At 47.0% G+C, this 17510-nt stretch overlaps 23 non-coding genes across 23 annotated transcripts; all 23 read right to left on the bottom strand.

Annotated features, from left to right (window-relative positions):
* Positions 1–406: 406 nt before the first annotated feature.
* On the bottom strand, positions 407–479 carry trnaq-uug (transfer RNA glutamine (anticodon UUG)). Its single transcript has one exon. It is a non-coding gene; the product is annotated as a tRNA-Gln (tRNA).
* A 432-nt stretch (positions 480–911) lies between these two features.
* On the bottom strand, positions 912–984 carry trnaq-uug (transfer RNA glutamine (anticodon UUG)). Its single transcript has one exon. It is a non-coding gene; the product is annotated as a tRNA-Gln (tRNA).
* A 432-nt stretch (positions 985–1416) lies between these two features.
* Positions 1417–1489, bottom strand: trnaq-uug (transfer RNA glutamine (anticodon UUG)). Its single transcript has one exon. It is a non-coding gene; the product is annotated as a tRNA-Gln (tRNA).
* An 897-nt stretch (positions 1490–2386) lies between these two features.
* On the bottom strand, positions 2387–2458 carry trnaq-uug (transfer RNA glutamine (anticodon UUG)). The gene has a single exon. It is a non-coding gene; the product is annotated as a tRNA-Gln (tRNA).
* Positions 2459–2891: 433 nt separating this feature from the next.
* On the bottom strand, positions 2892–2964 carry trnaq-uug (transfer RNA glutamine (anticodon UUG)). Its single transcript has one exon. It is a non-coding gene; the product is annotated as a tRNA-Gln (tRNA).
* Positions 2965–3396: 432 nt separating this feature from the next.
* On the bottom strand, positions 3397–3469 carry trnaq-uug (transfer RNA glutamine (anticodon UUG)). The gene has a single exon. It is a non-coding gene; the product is annotated as a tRNA-Gln (tRNA).
* An 897-nt stretch (positions 3470–4366) lies between these two features.
* trnaq-uug (transfer RNA glutamine (anticodon UUG)) lies at positions 4367–4438 on the bottom strand. The gene has a single exon. It is a non-coding gene; the product is annotated as a tRNA-Gln (tRNA).
* A 433-nt stretch (positions 4439–4871) lies between these two features.
* On the bottom strand, positions 4872–4944 carry trnaq-uug (transfer RNA glutamine (anticodon UUG)). Its single transcript has one exon. It is a non-coding gene; the product is annotated as a tRNA-Gln (tRNA).
* An 897-nt stretch (positions 4945–5841) lies between these two features.
* trnaq-uug (transfer RNA glutamine (anticodon UUG)) lies at positions 5842–5913 on the bottom strand. Its single transcript has one exon. It is a non-coding gene; the product is annotated as a tRNA-Gln (tRNA).
* A 1038-nt stretch (positions 5914–6951) lies between these two features.
* Positions 6952–7024, bottom strand: trnaq-uug (transfer RNA glutamine (anticodon UUG)). The gene has a single exon. It is a non-coding gene; the product is annotated as a tRNA-Gln (tRNA).
* An 897-nt stretch (positions 7025–7921) lies between these two features.
* On the bottom strand, positions 7922–7993 carry trnaq-uug (transfer RNA glutamine (anticodon UUG)). The gene has a single exon. It is a non-coding gene; the product is annotated as a tRNA-Gln (tRNA).
* A 1038-nt stretch (positions 7994–9031) lies between these two features.
* trnaq-uug (transfer RNA glutamine (anticodon UUG)) lies at positions 9032–9104 on the bottom strand. The gene has a single exon. It is a non-coding gene; the product is annotated as a tRNA-Gln (tRNA).
* An 897-nt stretch (positions 9105–10001) lies between these two features.
* On the bottom strand, positions 10002–10073 carry trnaq-uug (transfer RNA glutamine (anticodon UUG)). The gene has a single exon. It is a non-coding gene; the product is annotated as a tRNA-Gln (tRNA).
* A 433-nt stretch (positions 10074–10506) lies between these two features.
* Positions 10507–10578, bottom strand: trnaq-uug (transfer RNA glutamine (anticodon UUG)). Its single transcript has one exon. It is a non-coding gene; the product is annotated as a tRNA-Gln (tRNA).
* A 433-nt stretch (positions 10579–11011) lies between these two features.
* On the bottom strand, positions 11012–11084 carry trnaq-uug (transfer RNA glutamine (anticodon UUG)). Its single transcript has one exon. It is a non-coding gene; the product is annotated as a tRNA-Gln (tRNA).
* An 897-nt stretch (positions 11085–11981) lies between these two features.
* Positions 11982–12053, bottom strand: trnaq-uug (transfer RNA glutamine (anticodon UUG)). The gene has a single exon. It is a non-coding gene; the product is annotated as a tRNA-Gln (tRNA).
* Positions 12054–12486: 433 nt separating this feature from the next.
* On the bottom strand, positions 12487–12559 carry trnaq-uug (transfer RNA glutamine (anticodon UUG)). The gene has a single exon. It is a non-coding gene; the product is annotated as a tRNA-Gln (tRNA).
* Positions 12560–13456: 897 nt separating this feature from the next.
* On the bottom strand, positions 13457–13528 carry trnaq-uug (transfer RNA glutamine (anticodon UUG)). Its single transcript has one exon. It is a non-coding gene; the product is annotated as a tRNA-Gln (tRNA).
* A 1038-nt stretch (positions 13529–14566) lies between these two features.
* On the bottom strand, positions 14567–14639 carry trnaq-uug (transfer RNA glutamine (anticodon UUG)). Its single transcript has one exon. It is a non-coding gene; the product is annotated as a tRNA-Gln (tRNA).
* An 897-nt stretch (positions 14640–15536) lies between these two features.
* Positions 15537–15608, bottom strand: trnaq-uug (transfer RNA glutamine (anticodon UUG)). Its single transcript has one exon. It is a non-coding gene; the product is annotated as a tRNA-Gln (tRNA).
* A 433-nt stretch (positions 15609–16041) lies between these two features.
* On the bottom strand, positions 16042–16113 carry trnaq-uug (transfer RNA glutamine (anticodon UUG)). Its single transcript has one exon. It is a non-coding gene; the product is annotated as a tRNA-Gln (tRNA).
* A 433-nt stretch (positions 16114–16546) lies between these two features.
* Positions 16547–16618, bottom strand: trnaq-uug (transfer RNA glutamine (anticodon UUG)). The gene has a single exon. It is a non-coding gene; the product is annotated as a tRNA-Gln (tRNA).
* A 433-nt stretch (positions 16619–17051) lies between these two features.
* On the bottom strand, positions 17052–17123 carry trnaq-uug (transfer RNA glutamine (anticodon UUG)). Its single transcript has one exon. It is a non-coding gene; the product is annotated as a tRNA-Gln (tRNA).
* Between the last annotated feature and the right edge of the window lie 387 nt (positions 17124–17510).

Here is a 17510-nt window from a genome sequence, read left to right as displayed (position 1 = left end):
ATCGAAAGCGACCATATTTGGCCGAGAGGGCAAAGTGGTGGAGGGGCAAAGGGAGGGTCCATGGGCGGGGCTGACTGAGAAGCCACCTCGCTAACAGCCTTTCTCTACTTGCCACTATGCCCCTGGCTAGTAAACCGCTCAAAGTCGCTGCAAACATTGTTAGCTTCCATGGAGAAGACCCCCTTTGTCCAAACGGGCTGTCAATCACTCCAGACTGGACCTGTCAATCAAGCCAGCCACGCCCCCAAATATACCGATCTTTAAGGTTTAATATCTACTTAATTATGAAATTATTTTCAGATGGACCACCAGGACACTGATAAGAAGAAGAAAATCTAGCTAACGACACCATAAGGCATTGTGGATTTACGCATTGGCTGTATTTTGAGTCGCGGACTTTGCCTGTAGGTTCCACCGAGATTTGAACTCGGATTACTGGATTCAAAGTCCAGAGTGCTGACCATTACACCATGGAATCCCTGCTTGCAGATTATCAAAAGATAATATCGAAAGCGACCATATTTGGACGAGAGGGCAAAGTGGTGGAGGGGCAAAGGGCGGGTCCATAGGCGGGGCTGACTGAGAAGCCACCTCGCTAACAGCCTTTCTCTACTTGCCACTATGCCCCTGGCTAGAAAACCGCTCAAAGTCGCTGCAAACATTGTTAGCTTCCATGAAGAAGACCCCCTTTGTCCAAACGGGCTGTCAATCACTCCAGACTGGACCTGTCAATCAAGCCAGCCACGCCCCCAAATATACCGATCTTTAAGGTTTAATATCTACTTAATTATGAAATTATTTTCAGATGGACCACCAGGACACTGATAAGAAGAAGGGAATCTAGCTAACGACACCATAAGGCATTGTGGACTTCTGCATTGGCTGTATTTTGAGTCGCAGACTTTGCCTGCAGGTTCCACCGAGATTTGAACTCGGATTACTGGATTCAAAGTCCAGAGTGCTGACCATTACACCATGGAATCCCTGCTTGCAGATTATCAAAAGATAATATCGAAAGCGACCATACTTGGACGAGAGGGCAAAGTGGTGGAGGGGCAAAGGGCGGGTCCATAGGCGGGGCTGACTGAGAAGCCACCTCGCTAACAGCCTTTCTCTACTTGCCACTATGCCCCTGGCTAGAAAACCGCTCAAAGTCGCTGCAAACATTGTTAGCTTCCATGGAGAAGACCCCCTTTGTCCAAACGGGCTGTCAATCACTCCAGACTGGACCTGTCAATCAAGCCAGCCACGCCCCCAAATATACCGATCTTTAAGGTTTAATATCTACTTAATTATGAAATTATTTTCAGATGGACCACCAGGACACTGATAAGAAGAAGAAAATCTAGCTAACGACACCATAAAGCATTGTGGATTTACGCATTGGCTGTATTTTGAGTCACGGACTTTGCCTGTAGGTTCCACCAAGATTTGAACTCGGATTACTGGATTCAAAGTCCAGAGTGCTGACCATTACACCATGGAATCCCTGCTTGCAGATTATCAAAAGATAATATCGAAAGCGACCATATTTGGAAGAGAGGGCAAAGTGGTGGAGGGGCAAAGGGCGGGTCCATAGGCGGGGCTGACTGAGAAGCCACCTCGCTAACAGCCTTTCTCTACTTGCCACTATGCCCCTGGCTAGAAAACCGCTCAAAGTCGCTGCAAACATTGTTAGCTTCCATGGAGAAGACCCCCTTTGTCCAAACGGGCTGTCAATCACTCCAGACTGGACCTGTCAATCAAGCCAGCCACGCCCCCAAATATACCGATCTTTAAGGTTTAATATCTACTTAATTATGAAATTATTTTCAGATGGACCACCAGGACACTGATAAGAAGAAGGGAATCTAGCTAACGACACCATAAGGCATTGTGGACTTCCGCATTGGCTGTATGAACTCGGATTACTGGATTCAAAGTCCAGAGTGCTGACCATTACACCATGGAACCCCTACTTTCAGATTATCAAAAGATAATATCGAAAGCGACCATATTTGGACGAGAGGGCAAAGTGGTGGAGGGGCAAAGGGCGGGTCCATGGGCGGGGCTGACTGAGAAGCCACCTCGCTAACAGCCTTTCTCTACTTGCCACTATGCCCCTGGCTAGTAAACCGCTCAAAGTCGCTGCAAACATTGTTAGCTTCCATGGAGAAGACCCCCTTTGTCCAAACGGGCTGTCAATCACTCCAGACTGGACCTGTCAATCAAGCCAGTCACGCCCCCAAATATACCGATCTATAAGGTTTAATATCTACTTAATTATGAAATTATTTTCAGATGGACCACCAGGACACTGATAAGAAGAAGGGAATCTAGCTAACGACACCATAAGGCATTGTGGACTTCCGCATTGGCTGTATTTTGAGTCGCGGACTTTGTCTGTAGGTTCCACCGAGATTTGAACTCGGATTACTGGATTCAAAGTCCAGAGTGCTGACCATTACACCATGGAACCCCTACTTGCAGGTAATAAAAAGATAATATCGAAAGCGACCATATTTGGAAGAGAGGGCAAAGTGGTGGAGGGGCAAAGGGCGGGTCCATAGGCGGGGCTGACTGAGAAGCCACCTCGCTAACAGCCTTTCTCTACTTGCCACTATGCCCCTGGCTAGAAAACCGCTCAAAGTCGCTGCAAACATTGTTAGCTTCCATGAAGAAGACCCCCTTTGTCCAAACGGGCTGTCAATCACTCCAGACTGGACCTGTCAATCAAGCCAGCCACGCCCCCAAATATACCGATCTTTAAGGTTTAATATCTACTTAATTATGAAATTATTTTCAGATGGACCACCAGGACACTGATAAGAAGAAGAAAATCTAGCTAACGACACCATAAAGCATTGTGGATTTACGCATTGGCTGTATTTTGAGTCACGGACTTTGCCTGTAGGTTCCACCGAGATTTGAACTCGGATTACTGGATTCAAAGTCCAGAGTGCTGACCATTACACCATGGAATCCCTGCTTGCAGATTATCAAAAGATAATATCGAAAGCGACCATATTTGGAAGAGAGGGCAAAGTGGTGGAGGGGCAAAGGGCGGGTCCATAGGCGGGGCTGACTGAGAAGCCACCTCGCTAACAGCCTTTCTCTACTTGCCACTATGCCCCTGGCTAGAAAACCGCTCAAAGTCGCTGCAAACATTGTTAGCTTCCATGGAGAAGACCCCCTTTGTCCAAACGGGCTGTCAATCACTCCAGACTGGACCTGTCAATCAAGCCAGCCACGCCCCCAAATATACCGATCTTTAAGGTTTAATATCTACTTAATTATGAAATTATTTTCAGATGGACCACCAGGACACTGATAAGAAGAAGAAAATCTAGCTAACGACACCATAAAGCATTGTGGATTTACGCATTGGCTGTATTTTGAGTCACGGACTTTGCCTGTAGGTTCCACCGAGATTTGAACTCGGATTACTGGATTCAAAGTCCAGAGTGCTGACCATTACACCATGGAATCCCTGCTTGCAGATTATCAAAAGATAATATCGAAAGCGACCATATTTGGAAGAGAGGGCAAAGTGGTGGAGGGGCAAAGGGCGGGTCCATAGGCGGGGCTGACTGAGAAGCCACCTCGCTAACAGCCTTTCTCTACTTGCCACTATGCCCCTGGCTAGAAAACCGCTCAAAGTCGCTGCAAACATTGTTAGCTTCCATGAAGAAGACCCCCTTTGTCCAAACGGGCTGTCAATCACTCCAGACTGGACCTGTCAATCAAGCCAGCCACGCCCCCAAATATACCGATCTTTAAGGTTTAATATCTACTTAATTATGAAATTATTTTCAGATGGACCACCAGGACACTGATAAGAAGAAGGGAATCTAGCTAACGACACCATAAGGCATTGTGGACTTCCGCATTGGCTGTATGAACTCGGATTACTGGATTCAAAGTCCAGAGTGCTGACCATTACACCATGGAACCCCTACTTTCAGATTATCAAAAGATAATATCGAAAACGACCATATTTGGACGAGAGGGCAAAGTGGTGGAGGGGCAAAGGGCGGGTCCATGGGCGGGGCTGACTGAGAAGCCACCTCGCTAACAGCCTTTCTCTACTTGCCACTATGCCCCTGGCTAGTAAACCGCTCAAAGTCGCTGCAAACATTGTTAGCTTCCATGGAGAAGACCCCCTTTGTCCAAACGGGCTGTCAATCACTCCAGACTGGACCTGTCAATCAAGCCAGTCACGCCCCCAAATATACCGATCTATAAGGTTTAATATCTACTTAATTATGAAATTATTTTCAGATGGACCACCAGGACACTGATAAGAAGAAGGGAATCTAGCTAACGACACCATAAGGCATTGTGGACTTCCGCATTGGCTGTATTTTGAGTCGCGGACTTTGTCTGTAGGTTCCACCGAGATTTGAACTCGGATTACTGGATTCAAAGTCCAGAGTGCTGACCATTACACCATGGAACCCCTACTTGCAGGTAATAAAAAGATAATATCGAAAGCGACCATATTTGGAAGAGAGGGCAAAGTGGTGGAGGGGCAAAGGGCGGGTCCATAGGCGGGGCTGACTGAGAAGCCACCTCGCTAACAGCCTTTCTCTACTTGCCACTATGCCCCTGGCTAGAAAACCGCTCAAAGTCGCTGCAAACATTGTTAGCTTCCATGAAGAAGACCCCCTTTGTCCAAACGGGCTGTCAATCACTCCAGACTGGACCTGTCAATCAAGCCAGCCACGCCCCCAAATATACCGATCTTTAAGGTTTAATATCTACTTAATTATGAAATTATTTTCAGATGGACCACCAGGACACTGATAAGAAGAAGAAAATCTAGCTAACGACACCATAAAGCATTGTGGATTTACGCATTGGCTGTATTTTGAGTCACGGACTTTGCCTGTAGGTTCCACCGAGATTTGAACTCGGATTACTGGATTCAAAGTCCAGAGTGCTGACCATTACACCATGGAATCCCTGCTTGCAGATTATCAAAAGATAATATCGAAAGCGACCATATTTGGAAGAGAGGGCAAAGTGGTGGAGGGGCAAAGGGCGGGTCCATAGGCGGGGCTGACTGAGAAGCCACCTCGCTAACAGCCTTTCTCTACTTGCCACTATGCCCCTGGCTAGAAAACCGCTCAAAGTCGCTGCAAACATTGTTAGCTTCCATGAAGAAGACCCCCTTTGTCCAAACGGGCTGTCAATCACTCCAGACTGGACCTGTCAATCAAGCCAGCCACGCCCCCAAATATACCGATCTTTAAGGTTTAATATCTACTTAATTATGAAATTATTTTCAGATGGACCACCAGGACACTGATAAGAAGAAGGGAATCTAGCTAACGACACCATAAGGCATTGTGGACTTCCGCATTGGCTGTATGAACTCGGATTACTGGATTCAAAGTCCAGAGTGCTGACCATTACACCATGGAACCCCTACTTTCAGATTATCAAAAGATAATATCGAAAGCGACCATATTTGGACGAGAGGGCAAAGTGGTGGAGGGGCAAAGGGCGGGTCCATGGGCGGGGCTGACTGAGAAGCCACCTCGCTAACAGCCTTTCTCTACTTGCCACTATGCCCCTGGCTAGTAAACCGCTCAAAGTCGCTGCAAACATTGTTAGCTTCCATGGAGAAGACCCCCTTTGTCCAAACGGGCTGTCAATCACTCCAGACTGGACCTGTCAATCAAGCCAGTCACGCCCCCAAATATACCGATCTATAAGGTTTAATATCTACTTAATTATGAAATTATTTTCAGATGGACCACCAGGACACTGATAAGAAGAAGGGAATCTAGCTAACGACACCATAAGGCATTGTGGACTTCCGCATTGGCTGTATTTTGAGTCGCGGACTTTGTCTGTAGGTTCCACCGAGATTTGAACTCGGATTACTGGATTCAAAGTCCAGAGTGCTGACCATTACACCATGGAACCCCTACTTGCAGGTAATAAAAAGATAATATCGAAAGCGACCATATTTGGAAGAGAGGGCAAAGTGGTGGAGGGGCAAAGGGCGGGTCCATAGGCGGGGCTGACTGAGAAGCCACCTCGCTAACAGCCTTTCTCTACTTGCCACTATGCCCCTGGCTAGAAAACCGCTCAAAGTCGCTGCAAACATTGTTAGCTTCCATGAAGAAGACCCCCTTTGTCCAAACGGGCTGTCAATCACTCCAGACTGGACCTGTCAATCAAGCCAGCCACGCCCCCAAATATACCGATCTTTAAGGTTTAATATCTACTTAATTATGAAATTATTTTCAGATGGACCACCAGGACACTGATAAGAAGAAGGGAATCTAGCTAACGACACCATAAGGCATTGTGGACTTCTGCATTGGCTGTATTTTGAGTCGCAGACTTTGCCTGCAGGTTCCACCAAGATTTGAACTCGGATTACTGGATTCAAAGTCCAGAGTGCTGACCATTACACCTTGGAATCCCTGCTTGCAGATTATCAAAAGATAATATCGAAAGCGACCATACTTGGACGAGAGGGCAAAGTGGTGGAGGGGCAAAGGGCGGGTCCATAGGCGGGGCTGACTGAGAAGCCACCTCGCTAACAGCCTTTCTCTACTTGCCACTATGCCCCTGGCTAGAAAACCGCTCAAAGTCGCTGCAAACATTGTTAGCTTCCATGGAGAAGACCCCCTTTGTCCAAACGGGCTGTCAATCACTCCAGACTGGACCTGTCAATCAAGCCAGCCACGCCCCCAAATATACCGATCTTTAAGGTTTAATATCTACTTAATTATGAAATTATTTTCAGATGGACCACCAGGACACTGATAAGAAGAAGAAAATCTAGCTAACGACACCATAAGGCATTGTGGATTTACGCATTGGCTGTATTTTGAGTCGCGGACTTTGCCTGTAGGTTCCTCACTGATAAGAAGAAGGGAATCTAGCTAACGACACCATAAGGCTTTGTGGACTTCTCCATTGGCTGTATTTTGAGTCTCGGACTTTGCCTGTAGGTTCCACCGAGATTTGAACTCGGATTACTGGATTCAAAGTCCAGAGTGCTGACCATTACACCATGGAATCCCTGCTTGCAGATTATCAAAAGATAATATCGAAAGCGACCATATTTGGACGAGAGGGCAAAGTGGTGGAGGGGCAAAGGGCGGGTCCATAGGCGGGGCTGACTGAGAAGCCACCTCGCTAACAGCCTTTCTCTACTTGCCACTATGCCCCTGGCTAGAAAACCGCTCAAAGTCGCTGCAAACATTGTTAGCTTCCATGAAGAAGACCCCCTTTGTCCAAACGGGCTGTCAATCACTCCAGACTGGACCTGTCAATCAAGCCAGCCACGCCCCCAAATATACCGATCTTTAAGGTTTAATATCTACTTAATTATGAAATTATTTTCAGATGGACCACCAGGACACTGATAAGAAGAAGGGAATCTAGCTAACGACACCATAAGGCATTGTGGACTTCCGCATTGGCTGTATGAACTCGGATTACTGGATTCAAAGTCCAGAGTGCTGACCATTACACCATGGAACCCCTACTTTCAGATTATCAAAAGATAATATCGAAAGCGACCATATTTGGACGAGAGGGCAAAGTGGTGGAGGGGCAAAGGGCGGGTCCATGGGCGGGGCTGACTGAGAAGCCACCTCGCTAACAGCCTTTCTCTACTTGCCACTATGCCCCTGGCTAGTAAACCGCTCAAAGTCGCTGCAAACATTGTTAGCTTCCATGGAGAAGACCCCCTTTGTCCAAACGGGCTGTCAATCACTCCAGACTGGACCTGTCAATCAAGCCAGTCACGCCCCCAAATATACCGATCTATAAGGTTTAATATCTACTTAATTATGAAATTATTTTCAGATGGACCACCAGGACACTGATAAGAAGAAGGGAATCTAGCTAACGACACCATAAGGCATTGTGGACTTCCGCATTGGCTGTATTTTGAGTCGCGGACTTTGTCTGTAGGTTCCACCGAGATTTGAACTCGGATTACTGGATTCAAAGTCCAGAGTGCTGACCATTACACCATGGAACCCCTACTTGCAGGTAATAAAAAGATAATATCGAAAGCGACCATATTTGGAAGAGAGGGCAAAGTGGTGGAGGGGCAAAGGGCGGGTCCATAGGCGGGGCTGACTGAGAAGCCACCTCGCTAACAGCCTTTCTCTACTTGCCACTATGCCCCTGGCTAGAAAACCGCTCAAAGTCGCTGCAAACATTGTTAGCTTCCATGAAGAAGACCCCCTTTGTCCAAACGGGCTGTCAATCACTCCAGACTGGACCTGTCAATCAAGCCAGCCACGCCCCCAAATATACCGATCTTTAAGGTTTAATATCTACTTAATTATGAAATTATTTTCAGATGGACCACCAGGACACTGATAAGAAGAAGGGAATCTAGCTAACGACACCATAAGGCATTGTGGACTTCTGCATTGGCTGTATTTTGAGTCGCAGACTTTGCCTGCAGGTTCCACCAAGATTTGAACTCGGATTACTGGATTCAAAGTCCAGAGTGCTGACCATTACACCTTGGAATCCCTGCTTGCAGATTATCAAAAGATAATATCGAAAGCGACCATACTTGGACGAGAGGGCAAAGTGGTGGAGGGGCAAAGGGCGGGTCCATAGGCGGGGCTGACTGAGAAGCCACCTCGCTAACAGCCTTTCTCTACTTGCCACTATGCCCCTGGCTAGAAAACCGCTCAAAGTCGCTGCAAACATTGTTAGCTTCCATGGAGAAGACCCCCTTTGTCCAAACGGGCTGTCAATCACTCCAGACTGGACCTGTCAATCAAGCCAGCCACGCCCCCAAATATACCGATCTTTAAGGTTTAATATCTACTTAATTATGAAATTATTTTCAGATGGACCACCAGGACACTGATAAGAAGAAGAAAATCTAGCTAACGACACCATAAGGCATTGTGGATTTACGCATTGGCTGTATTTTGAGTCGCGGACTTTGCCTGTAGGTTCCTCACTGATAAGAAGAAGGGAATCTAGCTAACGACACCATAAGGCTTTGTGGACTTCTCCATTGGCTGTATTTTGAGTCTCGGACTTTGCCTGTAGGTTCCACCGAGATTTGAACTCGGATTACTGGATTCAAAGTCCAGAGTGCTGACCATTACACCATGGAATCCCTGCTTGCAGATTATCAAAAGATAATATCGAAAGCGACCATATTTGGACGAGAGGGCAAAGTGGTGGAGGGGCAAAGGGCGGGTCCATAGGCGGGGCTGACTGAGAAGCCACCTCGCTAACAGCCTTTCTCTACTTGCCACTATGCCCCTGGCTAGAAAACCGCTCAAAGTCGCTGCAAACATTGTTAGCTTCCATGAAGAAGACCCCCTTTGTCCAAACGGGCTGTCAATCACTCCAGACTGGACCTGTCAATCAAGCCAGCCACGCCCCCAAATATACCGATCTTTAAGGTTTAATATCTACTTAATTATGAAATTATTTTCAGATGGACCACCAGGACACTGATAAGAAGAAGGGAATCTAGCTAACGACACCATAAGGCATTGTGGACTTCCGCATTGGCTGTATGAACTCGGATTACTGGATTCAAAGTCCAGAGTGCTGACCATTACACCATGGAACCCCTACTTTCAGATTATCAAAAGATAATATCGAAAGCGACCATATTTGGACGAGAGGGCAAAGTGGTGGAGGGGCAAAGGGCGGGTCCATGGGCGGGGCTGACTGAGAAGCCACCTCGCTAACAGCCTTTCTCTACTTGCCACTATGCCCCTGGCTAGTAAACCGCTCAAAGTCGCTGCAAACATTGTTAGCTTCCATGGAGAAGACCCCCTTTGTCCAAACGGGCTGTCAATCACTCCAGACTGGACCTGTCAATCAAGCCAGTCACGCCCCCAAATATACCGATCTATAAGGTTTAATATCTACTTAATTATGAAATTATTTTCAGATGGACCACCAGGACACTGATAAGAAGAAGGGAATCTAGCTAACGACACCATAAGGCATTGTGGACTTCCGCATTGGCTGTATTTTGAGTCGCGGACTTTGTCTGTAGGTTCCACCGAGATTTGAACTCGGATTACTGGATTCAAAGTCCAGAGTGCTGACCATTACACCATGGAACCCCTACTTGCAGGTAATAAAAAGATAATATCGAAAGCGACCATATTTGGCCGAGAGGGCAAAGTGGTGGAGGGGCAAAGGGAGGGTCCATGGGCGGGGCTGACTGAGAAGCCACCTCGCTAACAGCCTTTCTCTACTTGCCACTATGCCCCTGGCTAGTAAACCGCTCAAAGTCGCTGCAAACATTGTTAGCTTCCATGGAGAAGACCCCCTTTGTCCAAACGGGCTGTCAATCACTCCAGACTGGACCTGTCAATCAAGCCAGCCACGCCCCCAAATATACCGATCTTTAAGGTTTAATATCTACTTAATTATGAAATTATTTTCAGATGGACCACCAGGACACTGATAAGAAGAAGGAAATCTAGCTAACGACACCATAAGGCATTGTGGATTTACGCATTGGCTGTATTTTGAGTCGCGGACTTTGTCTGTAGGTTCCACCGAGATTTGAACTTGGATTATTGGATTCAAAGTCCAGAGTGCTTACCATTACACCATGGAACCGCTACTTGCAGATTATCAAAAGATAATATCGAAAGCGACCATATTTGGAAGAGAGGGCAAAGTGGTGGAGGGGCAAAGGGCGGGTCCATAGGCGGGGCTGACTGAGAAGCCACCTCGCTAACAGCCTTTCTCTACTTGCCACTATGCCCCTGGCTAGAAAACCGCTCAAAGTCGCTGCAAACATTGTTAGCTTCCATGGAGAAGACCCCCTTTGTCCAAACGGGCTGTCAATCACTCCAGACTGGACCTGTCAATCAAGCCAGCCACGCCCCCAAATATACCGATCTTTAAGGTTTAATATCTACTTAATTATGAAATTATTTTCAGATGGACCACCAGGACACTGATAAGAAGAAGAAAATCTAGCTAACGACACCATAAAGCATTGTGGATTTACGCATTGGCTGTATTTTGAGTCACGGACTTTGCCTGTAGGTTCCACCGAGATTTGAACTCGGATTACTGGATTCAAAGTCCAGAGTGCTGACCATTACACCATGGAATCCCTGCTTGCAGATTATCAAAAGATAATATCGAAAGCGACCATATTTGGAAGAGAGGGCAAAGTGGTGGAGGGGCAAAGGGCGGGTCCATAGGCGGGGCTGACTGAGAAGCCACCTCGCTAACAGCCTTTCTCTACTTGCCACTATGCCCCTGGCTAGAAAACCGCTCAAAGTCGCTGCAAACATTGTTAGCTTCCATGAAGAAGACCCCCTTTGTCCAAACGGGCTGTCAATCACTCCAGACTGGACCTGTCAATCAAGCCAGCCACGCCCCCAAATATACCGATCTTTAAGGTTTAATATCTACTTAATTATGAAATTATTTTCAGATGGACCACCAGGACACTGATAAGAAGAAGGGAATCTAGCTAACGACACCATAAGGCATTGTGGACTTCCGCATTGGCTGTATGAACTCGGATTACTGGATTCAAAGTCCAGAGTGCTGACCATTACACCATGGAACCCCTACTTTCAGATTATCAAAAGATAATATCGAAAACGACCATATTTGGACGAGAGGGCAAAGTGGTGGAGGGGCAAAGGGCGGGTCCATGGGCGGGGCTGACTGAGAAGCCACCTCGCTAACAGCCTTTCTCTACTTGCCACTATGCCCCTGGCTAGTAAACCGCTCAAAGTCGCTGCAAACATTGTTAGCTTCCATGGAGAAGACCCCCTTTGTCCAAACGGGCTGTCAATCACTCCAGACTGGACCTGTCAATCAAGCCAGTCACGCCCCCAAATATACCGATCTATAAGGTTTAATATCTACTTAATTATGAAATTATTTTCAGATGGACCACCAGGACACTGATAAGAAGAAGGGAATCTAGCTAACGACACCATAAGGCATTGTGGACTTCCGCATTGGCTGTATTTTGAGTCGCGGACTTTGTCTGTAGGTTCCACCGAGATTTGAACTCGGATTACTGGATTCAAAGTCCAGAGTGCTGACCATTACACCATGGAACCCCTACTTGCAGGTAATAAAAAGATAATATCGAAAGCGACCATATTTGGAAGAGAGGGCAAAGTGGTGGAGGGGCAAAGGGCGGGTCCATAGGCGGGGCTGACTGAGAAGCCACCTCGCTAACAGCCTTTCTCTACTTGCCACTATGCCCCTGGCTAGAAAACCGCTCAAAGTCGCTGCAAACATTGTTAGCTTCCATGAAGAAGACCCCCTTTGTCCAAACGGGCTGTCAATCACTCCAGACTGGACCTGTCAATCAAGCCAGCCACGCCCCCAAATATACCGATCTTTAAGGTTTAATATCTACTTAATTATGAAATTATTTTCAGATGGACCACCAGGACACTGATAAGAAGAAGAAAATCTAGCTAACGACACCATAAAGCATTGTGGATTTACGCATTGGCTGTATTTTGAGTCACGGACTTTGCCTGTAGGTTCCACCGAGATTTGAACTCGGATTACTGGATTCAAAGTCCAGAGTGCTGACCATTACACCATGGAATCCCTGCTTGCAGATTATCAAAAGATAATATCGAAAGCGACCATATTTGGAAGAGAGGGCAAAGTGGTGGAGGGGCAAAGGGCGGGTCCATAGGCGGGGCTGACTGAGAAGCCACCTCGCTAACAGCCTTTCTCTACTTGCCACTATGCCCCTGGCTAGAAAACCGCTCAAAGTCGCTGCAAACATTGTTAGCTTCCATGAAGAAGACCCCCTTTGTCCAAACGGGCTGTCAATCACTCCAGACTGGACCTGTCAATCAAGCCAGCCACGCCCCCAAATATACCGATCTTTAAGGTTTAATATCTACTTAATTATGAAATTATTTTCAGATGGACCACCAGGACACTGATAAGAAGAAGGGAATCTAGCTAACGACACCATAAGGCATTGTGGACTTCCGCATTGGCTGTATGAACTCGGATTACTGGATTCAAAGTCCAGAGTGCTGACCATTACACCATGGAACCCCTACTTTCAGATTATCAAAAGATAATATCGAAAGCGACCATATTTGGACGAGAGGGCAAAGTGGTGGAGGGGCAAAGGGCGGGTCCATGGGCGGGGCTGACTGAGAAGCCACCTCGCTAACAGCCTTTCTCTACTTGCCACTATGCCCCTGGCTAGTAAACCGCTCAAAGTCGCTGCAAACATTGTTAGCTTCCATGGAGAAGACCCCCTTTGTCCAAACGGGCTGTCAATCACTCCAGACTGGACCTGTCAATCAAGCCAGTCACGCCCCCAAATATACCGATCTATAAGGTTTAATATCTACTTAATTATGAAATTATTTTCAGATGGACCACCAGGACACTGATAAGAAGAAGGGAATCTAGCTAACGACACCATAAGGCATTGTGGACTTCCGCATTGGCTGTATTTTGAGTCGCGGACTTTGTCTGTAGGTTCCACCGAGATTTGAACTCGGATTACTGGATTCAAAGTCCAGAGTGCTGACCATTACACCATGGAACCCCTACTTGCAGGTAATAAAAAGATAATATCGAAAGCGACCATATTTGGAAGAGAGGGCAAAGTGGTGGAGGGGCAAAGGGCGGGTCCATAGGCGGGGCTGACTGAGAAGCCACCTCGCTAACAGCCTTTCTCTACTTGCCACTATGCCCCTGGCTAGAAAACCGCTCAAAGTCGCTGCAAACATTGTTAGCTTCCATGAAGAAGACCCCCTTTGTCCAAACGGGCTGTCAATCACTCCAGACTGGACCTGTCAATCAAGCCAGCCACGCCCCCAAATATACCGATCTTTAAGGTTTAATATCTACTTAATTATGAAATTATTTTCAGATGGACCACCAGGACACTGATAAGAAGAAGGGAATCTAGCTAACGACACCATAAGGCATTGTGGACTTCTGCATTGGCTGTATTTTGAGTCGCAGACTTTGCCTGCAGGTTCCACCAAGATTTGAACTCGGATTACTGGATTCAAAGTCCAGAGTGCTGACCATTACACCTTGGAATCCCTGCTTGCAGATTATCAAAAGATAATATCGAAAGCGACCATACTTGGACGAGAGGGCAAAGTGGTGGAGGGGCAAAGGGCGGGTCCATAGGCGGGGCTGACTGAGAAGCCACCTCGCTAACAGCCTTTCTCTACTTGCCACTATGCCCCTGGCTAGAAAACCGCTCAAAGTCGCTGCAAACATTGTTAGCTTCCATGGAGAAGACCCCCTTTGTCCAAACGGGCTGTCAATCACTCCAGACTGGACCTGTCAATCAAGCCAGCCACGCCCCCAAATATACCGATCTTTAAGGTTTAATATCTACTTAATTATGAAATTATTTTCAGATGGACCACCAGGACACTGATAAGAAGAAGAAAATCTAGCTAACGACACCATAAGGCATTGTGGATTTACGCATTGGCTGTATTTTGAGTCGCGGACTTTGCCTGTAGGTTCCTCACTGATAAGAAGAAGGGAATCTAGCTAACGACACCATAAGGCTTTGTGGACTTCTCCATTGGCTGTATTTTGAGTCTCGGACTTTGCCTGTAGGTTCCACCGAGATTTGAACTCGGATTACTGGATTCAAAGTCCAGAGTGCTGACCATTACACCATGGAATCCCTGCTTGCAGATTATCAAAAGATAATATCGAAAGCGACCATATTTGGACGAGAGGGCAAAGTGGTGGAGGGGCAAAGGGCGGGTCCATAGGCAGGGCTGACTGAGAAGCCACCTCGCTAACAGCCTTTCTCTACTTGCCACTATGCCCCTGGCTAGAAAACCGCTCAAAGTCGCTGCAAACATTGTTAGCTTCCATGAAGAAGACCCCCTTTGTCCAAACGGGCTGTCAATCACTCCAGACTGGACCTGTCAATCAAGCCAGCCACGCCCCCAAATATACCGATCTTTAAGGTTTAATATCTACTTAATTATGAAATTATTTTCAGATGGACCACCAGGACACTGATAAGAAGAAGGGAATCTAGCTAACGACACCATAAGGCATTGTGGACTTCCGCATTGGCTGTATGAACTCGGATTACTGGATTCAAAGTCCAGAGTGCTGACCATTACACCATGGAACCCCTACTTTCAGATTATCAAAAGATAATATCGAAAGCGACCATATTTGGACGAGAGGGCAAAGTGGTGGAGGGGCAAAGGGCGGGTCCATGGGCGGGGCTGACTGAGAAGCCACCTCGCTAACAGCCTTTCTCTACTTGCCACTATGCCCCTGGCTAGTAAACCGCTCAAAGTCGCTGCAAACATTGTTAGCTTCCATGGAGAAGACCCCCTTTGTCCAAACGGGCTGTCAATCACTCCAGACTGGACCTGTCAATCAAGCCAGTCACGCCCCCAAATATACCGATCTATAAGGTTTAATATCTACTTAATTATGAAATTATTTTCAGATGGACCACCAGGACACTGATAAGAAGAAGGGAATCTAGCTAACGACACCATAAGGCATTGTGGACTTCCGCATTGGCTGTATTTTGAGTCGCGGACTTTGTCTGTAGGTTCCACCGAGATTTGAACTCGGATTACTGGATTCAAAGTCCAGAGTGCTGACCATTACACCATGGAACCCCTACTTGCAGGTAATAAAAAGATAATATCGAAAGCGACCATATTTGGCCGAGAGGGCAAAGTGGTGGAGGGGCAAAGGGAGGGTCCATGGGCGGGGCTGACTGAGAAGCCACCTCGCTAACAGCCTTTCTCTACTTGCCACTATGCCCCTGGCTAGTAAACCGCTCAAAGTCGCTGCAAACATTGTTAGCTTCCATGGAGAAGACCCCCTTTGTCCAAACGGGCTGTCAATCACTCCAGACTGGACCTGTCAATCAAGCCAGCCACGCCCCCAAATATACCGATCTTTAAGGTTTAATATCTACTTAATTATGAAATTATTTTCAGATGGACCACCAGGACACTGATAAGAAGAAGAAAATCTAGCTAACGACACCATAAGGCATTGTGGATTTACGCATTGGCTGTATTTTGAGTCGCGGACTTTGTCTGTAGGTTCCACCGAGATTTGAACTTGGATTATTGGATTCAAAGTCCAGAGTGCTTACCATTACACCATGGAACCGCTACTTGCAGGTTATAAAAAGATAATATCGAAAGCGACCATATTTGGACGAGAGGGCAAAGTGGTGGAGGGGCAAAGGGCGGGTCCATGGGCGGGGCTGACTGAGAAGCCACCTCGCTAACAGCCTTTCTCTACTTGCCACTATGCCCCTGGGTAGTAAACCGCTCAAAGTCGCTGCAAACATTGTTAGCTTCCATGGAGAAGACCCCCTTTGTCCAAACGGGCTGTCAATCACTCCAGACTGGACCTGTCAATCAAGCCAGTCACGCCCCCAAATATACCGATCTTTAAGGTTTAATATCTACTTAATTATGAAATTATTTTCAGATGGACCACCAGGACACTGATAAGAAGAAGGGAATCTAGCTAACGACACCATAAGGCATTGTGGACTTCCGCATTGGCTGTATTTTGAGTCGCGGACTTTGTCTGTAGCTTCCACCGAGATTTGAACTCGGATTACTGGATTCAAAGTCCAGAGTGCTGACCATTACACCATGGAACCCCTACTTGCAGGTTATAAAAAGATAATATCGAAAGCGACCATATTTGGCCGAGAGGGCAAAGTGGTGGAGGGGCAAAGGGAGGGTCCATGGGCGGGGCTGACTGAGAAGCCACCTCGCTAACAGCCTTTCTCTACTTGCCACTATGCCCCTGGCTAGTAAACCGCTCAAAGTCGCTGCAAACATTGTTAGCTTCCATGGAGAAGACCCCCTTTGTCCAAACGGGCTGTCAATCACTCCAGACTGGACCTGTCAATCAAGCCAGCCACGCCCCCAAATATACCGATCTTTAAGGTTTAATATCTACTTAATTATGAAATTATTTTCAGATGGACCACCAGGACACTGATAAGAAGAAGAAAATCTAGCTAACGACACCATAAGGCATTGTGGATTTACGCATTGGCTGTATTTTGAGTTGCGGACTTTGCCTGTAGGTTCCACCGAGATTTGAACTTGGATTACTGGATTCAAAGTCCAGAGTGCTGACCATTACACCATGGAACCCCTACTTGCAGGTTATAAAAAGATAATATCGAAAGCGACCATATTTGGACGAGAGGGCAACGTGGTGGAGGGGCAAAGGGCGGGTCCATGGGCGGGGCTGACTGAGAAGCCACCTCGCTAACAGCCTTTCTCTACTTGCCACTATGCCCCTGGCTAGTAAACCGCTCAAAGTCGCTGCAAACATTGTTAGCTTCCATGGAGAAGACCCCCTTTGTCCAAACGGGCTGTCAATCACTCCAGACTGGACCTGTTAATCAAGCCAGCCACGCCCCCAAATATACCGATCTTTAAGGTTTAATATCTAATTAATTATGAAATTATTTTCAGATGGACCACCAGGACACTGATAAGAAGAAGGGAATCTAGCTAACGACACCATAAGGCATT

The sequence above is a fragment of the Osmerus eperlanus genome, chromosome 25 (assembly GCF_963692335.1).
Source record: "Osmerus eperlanus chromosome 25, fOsmEpe2.1, whole genome shotgun sequence".
NCBI classification, from domain to species: domain Eukaryota; kingdom Metazoa; phylum Chordata; class Actinopteri; order Osmeriformes; family Osmeridae; genus Osmerus; species Osmerus eperlanus.
This window is presented reverse-complemented; position numbering and strand designations above follow the sequence as displayed.